Genomic DNA, 7066 nt, shown 5'->3' on the forward strand with positions numbered 1-7066 from the left:
TTCACATCTGATTCGATGCGTCGATGTCAATCGTTCTGTGTTAGACCTGTTGCATAAATGTAAAAATATACACACTAGATCTTCAACTAAATGATACGACGTATGTGCATACACACATATACACGTACATGAATATACCGAAAAAGATAACCCCCACTATTCAACATGTACGGAGTTATAGAACATATTCATACACACAACGTAACATAAGCCATTTTGGTTGCATTTACTGTTGGGTACTGAAATAATTATTGTTATCATTTAGAACTCCATTACAAACTTTAGGAGGGGATAGTGTATTGCAACTACTGCATATTTTCAAATAAATAACAACTGCTTTAAAGCATACATTTAACTGGAATATACTTTTTACAGATTACTGAGGTAAATTAATTGCATGGTGGATGCTAAGAATACACTCAAAGAAAAAAACTCTTCACTACAAGATGCAATAGTGTTAAAACAAATACAAACATGGAACTCTCTGCCGCTTGCCTGTTTCCCGCCTGACTACAACTTGGACGTCTTCAAGTCCAACATAAACAAACTCCTGACAAACCGCCCCCTTAAGTAAGACACTCTATCAAAACCCCCAATACTAATGGTTACTGCAATACTATCTTATTGATTACTGTACACGCAATAACCCTTATCCCTGAGTGGCCTTCGGGCCTTGATAAGTTGTGATCCTCATGTAAAAAAAACATAATCGCTCAAATACAGAACATTACATACTGGTAACTTAACATGATCCTGTTTCATACATACTGGCAACTTATTTGTAACAATTAAGCATGTTAACTTACATGCGTAAGTAAAAAACTATATAAATAAGGTCTTTTAACACTCGATAATCGCACAAAAATATCAAATTAAATCATCTAAACATGATGCGATTCTGTTAAATATATATATAGCATCTTGAAGTCTTAATAATCCCTCAAAATTATCAAAATATATCGGTGAGCTCTAACAACTAATTTAAGAATTTTTGGCATTCCGACACGATATTGCTAACACTTTCCTTGCGCATACGAAACTACAAATAAATATAAGCAAACACATATTACTCTTTCCTTGCTCGAACGAAACACTCTTCAAATGTAAACACAGCATTGGTTTGGGAATGTAAATATGAGTAAAATACCCACACGCCACTATCCCCTCCAAAACGGCCCTAAAACAAAACATTCTTTTACCAGTACTGATATTTAATTTTCTATTTTTGAGCGATTATCAAGACGTTTATTATTCCATATTTGTTTTATTTTGTTTGCATTATATTATTCCTGTTGAGAGTTTTTTATATTCTTGACCTATTACTTAGGCTTCAAAAATGTGGATAATCATGCCGGCACTTTCTTTTTAGAACTGAATAAACGCTTTAAAATAAGTTAAAGCATAAATATATTGTGTAGATCGGTTTCAAAGTAAATTCCATTGGCTACGAAACAGTTATTTGTTATATATTTGTTTTCTTACAACTTTTGCTTTTTATTATTTAGATGATAGGCACGAGAGAATTTTTGAAAATAATGCGTACCGAGAAAAATACTATGGCCGACATGATAGATATTGTCATCGGTAGAAGACAGTTATCTACTGCAGATTTTGTTCAATCCAAAGAGTTAATATACAGGAGGAATTCCTAATGCTGAAAACTTCTGCTTTTACCTATTATTATTTTTAAAATGGACCATTGTTCGCAATTTTTTTTTAAATAATACTGATTCATGCATGACAAATAAGTACGTAATAATGATTTTCCATTAAATTCCGTTTTTAAAATCAGCCAGTACCTGCAGGTTATCGCTTCAAACAACCACTAATCTCTAGTAACCAACAGTGCTTACAATCATCAACAATCATCAAAGTAACCAACAGTGGCTTCCAATAGATGCCATCAGAAAACAATGCCTGACAGTGGAAGCCAGATTATTTCATTTAGGCCACGGCCGCTAATGTCCGTAATTTTCTAGGACGGCAATGGCCACCAAAATCAACCGTAGTTTCATTTGTTTTTGAGGGGGTCCTTTTACGATTCTGTTCTGGAATGTGTCATCCTTCCACCGGGCAACGCCAGTTAACGGGTCCTGCTAGTATATCCATATATATATATATTCAGGTTTGAGGTGTTCAAAGGTTGAGAACAACAAGTTGTTAGATAGTGCTCAATAAAAATAAATATTTTTTTATTTATTATTTGAGGGTAAACAGTTACATATGGTCGCTACAAATAGCCATCTGTTTCACTCAAAGAGACTTCCTCAGGCGACCTAGAACCGCCCGAGGAAGTCTTTTTTGACTGAAACAGATTGCTATTTGTTGCGGACATATGTAACTCTTTACCCCCAAATAATAATAATAATAATAATAATAATAATAATAATAATAATATATATATTATTATTATTATTAATATTATATATATATATATATATATATATATATATATATATATATATATATATATATTAAGAAACGATTTTTTCGTCATTTTTCATTTTAAGCTCTAATTACAGCCAGTGTATAAAATAATTTTGTAAAATCAACGATAGATCCTCTAGAATTTTACTAAAAATGTATAATCAAAATTATGCCCGATCAATGTACGATTGACTGCTCCTGCTATTTGTCATATAAAAACAACGTGTGAAATTGCTTGATTCAGTAGGAGCTGAATCAAAAATTTAACTGTGCCGGATTTTTGTCGGATATAAAGAGTTTTACTAAAAATGTACGATTATTTGCTCCTTCTGATTTGCTATTAAAGCAACTTTGACGCGAACGAAATACTGGCTTCATCAGCGCAAAATATTGTAATAAAAAAAAACTGTTGTGGTATTATTTAAATAAACAATAAAATGAATTTACTCACAAGTTTCAGGCCAGAAATAACTGTAAGAAAGAAATAGCGACAGCTGAGAGAGAATTTGCTGAAACCAACCAAAAACGCATCGAAGCAAAGAAATTAGGAACCCGAGACTTCTGGAAAATTTACAACAGTGTAGTAAATAATGGGCAAAACGTACTCTTTATCTGAAAGTATATCTTTTAAACTCCTCGACCTAATGTTCACAGGAAACATGAGTTGGAATAATTACATTGATAACATTGCCAGGACCGCAGCTAAGAAGGTGGGTTCTCTCTACCATGCTAGAAAGCTATTAACGCCTGAAAGTAACCTATATCTCTATAAGGCCACCATTCGCCCATGTATGGAGTATTGTTGTCATATTTGGGCTGATTCATCTGCCACTAGTCTCTCGCTCCTAGACAAGGTTCAAAAGAGAATCGCCAACCTAATAGGTCCTGAACTGTCATCTAAGCTTCCGCCTCTGTCCCATCGAGGAAATGTAGCATCCCTCTGCTTGTTCTACAAGTACTTTAACGGTGAATGCTCCGAAGAACTGCAAGCTATTGTACCCCCTCGACATAAATACACCCGACAAGCAGCAAAATCTCACCCCTTCACAGTTGAGATCCCTAGATGTAAGAGAGCCTTCTACTCCAGTAGTTTCTTCTCCAGAACCGATAGACTTTGGAATTCCCTTCCGGTTTCCTGCTTCCCCAACTGTACTGATATGCAGAAGTTCAAGTGTAATGTGAACCGACATCTTGCTGCCCAACTCCCTACATAGTACTCCTGTAGCTAACGTCCCTGATAGTAGCCCCCTACATCAAAGTGGCAATGTGCTTTGTTTAGGGTGAAAATGTAATTAATATATATATATATATACATATATATATATATATATATATATATATATATATATATATATATATATATATATATATATATATATACAAAAATAAAATATTCTTTTAAAATATTTTTTCTTAAGACTGGGGGTAAATAGATACATGAGTATTTACATACTGAAATAATTATATTTTCAAATTCTGGCTGATGACTTCAGTTCAAATCTGTTTACTTTTTGGAATCACTACAATATATTGGGTATAATATCATATTGGCTTTATAATAATAAATACAAAATCTGCAAGATTTTAAATGGTAAGCGTATTTACGACAGACAATGCCGGGCGGCCTGCTTAATATATATATATATATATATATATATATATATATATATATATATATATATATTATTATTATTATTATTATTATTATTATTATTATTATTATTATTGTTATTATTATACTGTTGGTAGAGTTTTTCAGTAACTCATAACAACAACACAATATGCCATTCCAAAGAGCGCTCAATGCATGAAACAGAGCAATATATTTGATTGTTGGAGAGCTATTGGCTACACATTAGCAAACGTGTTTCAATGACCCCCTAGCAGGTAAAATCACCTCATCAGGCCAAAAACCATCCACGAAACTTTCAATAAGACCATCCCTTTATATTAAAGTCAATTTTACAGGGTTGAACCATTCTAAAAAGAAAGAAGGGTACTAACAACCTATATCAAAACAAATGGTTCAAACCTGTAAAGTTGATTTTAATATAAAGGGATGGTCTTTATTGAAAGTTTCGTGGGCGGTTTTTGGCCTGATGAGGTGATTTTCCCTGCTAGGGGGTCATTGAAACACGTTTGCTAATGTGTAGCCAATAGCTCTCCAACAATCATATATATATATATATATATATATATATATATATATATATATATATATATATATATATATATATATATATATAAACAATAATGTTTATTCAATTATATTTCACCCTGTATTAATGCGACTCATTTTATTAATGAAACTCAATGTATTTTAAATATAACTACAGAGCTTATACAAATAAATGACGAAAATTATATTTTCCAAATTTCGAGATGTCTATCTTTCCGTTTTCTTTTTTAGCATGAGACAATAATTGACGACATCTGCTTCGTAGTGCGGAAACAATCACTAAATTATAATTTTGATTTGGAATATTTTTCGCTATGACTCATGAGAACGCTAAGGAACTCATTAAGTTAAAAAAAAGAAAAGAATTTGGGCATGTTTACTTAATTCCGAAAAAAAATCCGATGAATAACTCCATTATTTTTGTTGATATTTGCACCAACTTGGTTTTTGCTACCCTCTTTTTTTTTGTATGTATATACATGCATATCGCTCTGGTCAGCGCTTTCGGTTTATCCAGCTATATCGGTTTCCTGCGTGAAAATTCCATTGCTCTGCCACGTAAGAGCCAGCTATCACTTACCGATATGCTTTTCAGGTGGAATTGGCAACAGATTACCCTTGTCCCCTCATAAGCTCGCTTGCCAGATTTAAAATACAAATTCAATCGTAGTCGGATTAGCGTAATCCTTTTCTTCCAAAATCTCAGACAGCCACGTTCTCGGAATAGGGAATGTTGATCATCAGTGGGTCGTTTGATCAGGATATATCCAAAGTCTCTTTTCTTTTCTCATTTTTTCTTTCTCGCTCTCACGCGGCCACACGACAAATCCACCCCACCACTCTTACACACACACACACACACACACACACATATATATATACATATACATACATACATATATATATATATATATATATATATATATATATATATATATATATATATATACAGTCCTGGTCAAAATCATAAGACCACTTAAGAAAGTAAGCGTTTACGCATAATATCGAATTTTTAATCAAACAAATGGTTGAAACCATTGCCAAAAGGGAAAATATGATGGAAAAAAATGAAATCTGCATCATTCGAAACCTTAACCCTGATCTCATAAGTTTCATATAAGTAAAAAAATAGGGAATTAGTTAAATGTAAATATGAAATGGGATAGTCAAGGATTCGAACTTGCGAAGCTAGACTTAGAATTGAGAATTCCAATCATAAGTTAAAATAAATACAGAATGTTATTGAAAATAAGGAATGTCGAATCGCCATTGTTTAGTTCACACTAAATAGTTAGATATCTGTTTATAGAGAAAGGAATGTAATGATGAATTTTGTTTATGTTATAAAAATGAAAATTAAAATAAGGAATAAAAAGGGACAATGAAAAATGGCTCGACTTTGTAAGAAACATGTGAATAACAATGCATGCTTAAACACGGAGGCATGCAGTGACGTCATGAGTTATCAATTTAGTTAGATAAGTTAGAATCAGAATCAGTCAGTGAGAAGAAGCCAGAGAAGGGAGTCAGATCAGAGAAGCAGAGGAGATCAGATCGATTCTCCGTTGAAGTCAAGGCACCTTCTGGAAGCGAGAGTGTTTAGAGATAATCATGTAACAACTTTGAATCCCTGAAATGCAGAATCATGTCCGACCGGTCGAAGAAGAAATAAACGTATCATCATGTTTTTTTTTATAACTGCCGTCTTCTGTGTTCATCATTACAACGAGAAAGGTAACGTGTTTATATTATATGTACAACTGTCAGAACGTAATTGTCAAACGTACTCTCGGTCTATCTATCAAGATATTCAAGAATCTCTTCTCGTTGAATTACAGGCTTGGTGCTCCTCTCTGATATGTACCCTGTCTCTATATCTCACCAATGTCCCCATATATCAACAATATGAAAACTCACAATAAGAATATATAATATCTAACATCCAACAACATGATCACACACATGAATCCACTAAGACTCTTCTTAATACGAACAGCAGTCAACACCAAAGAATAATACATACGTCATCTTAATACCAAGCATTACATAACAATACGAATAATACCATTAATAATCCTACAATTACTACTACAAATAATAATAATAACAAAAATAATAATAATAATAATAACAAGAAAAATAATAATATTAATAATTATAATAATAATAACAAAAAAATAATAATAATTATAATAATAATAACAAAAATAATTACTGTTATTATTAAAATAATAATGACAAAAATATAATAATTATAATTATAATAATTATAATTATAATAATAATAATAATTATTATTTTTATTATTATTATTATAACAAAAATAATAATATTAATAATAATAATAACAACAACAAAAATAATAATATTAATAATGATAATAATAATAACAAAAGTAATAATAATAGTTATAATAATTATAATAACAAAAATAATACTATTAATAATTATAATAATAAT

The sequence above is a fragment of the Euprymna scolopes genome, chromosome 42, assembly GCF_053919585.1.
Source record: "Euprymna scolopes isolate OS-2025 chromosome 42, ASM5391958v1, whole genome shotgun sequence".
Classification (NCBI taxonomy): domain Eukaryota; kingdom Metazoa; phylum Mollusca; class Cephalopoda; order Sepiida; family Sepiolidae; genus Euprymna; species Euprymna scolopes.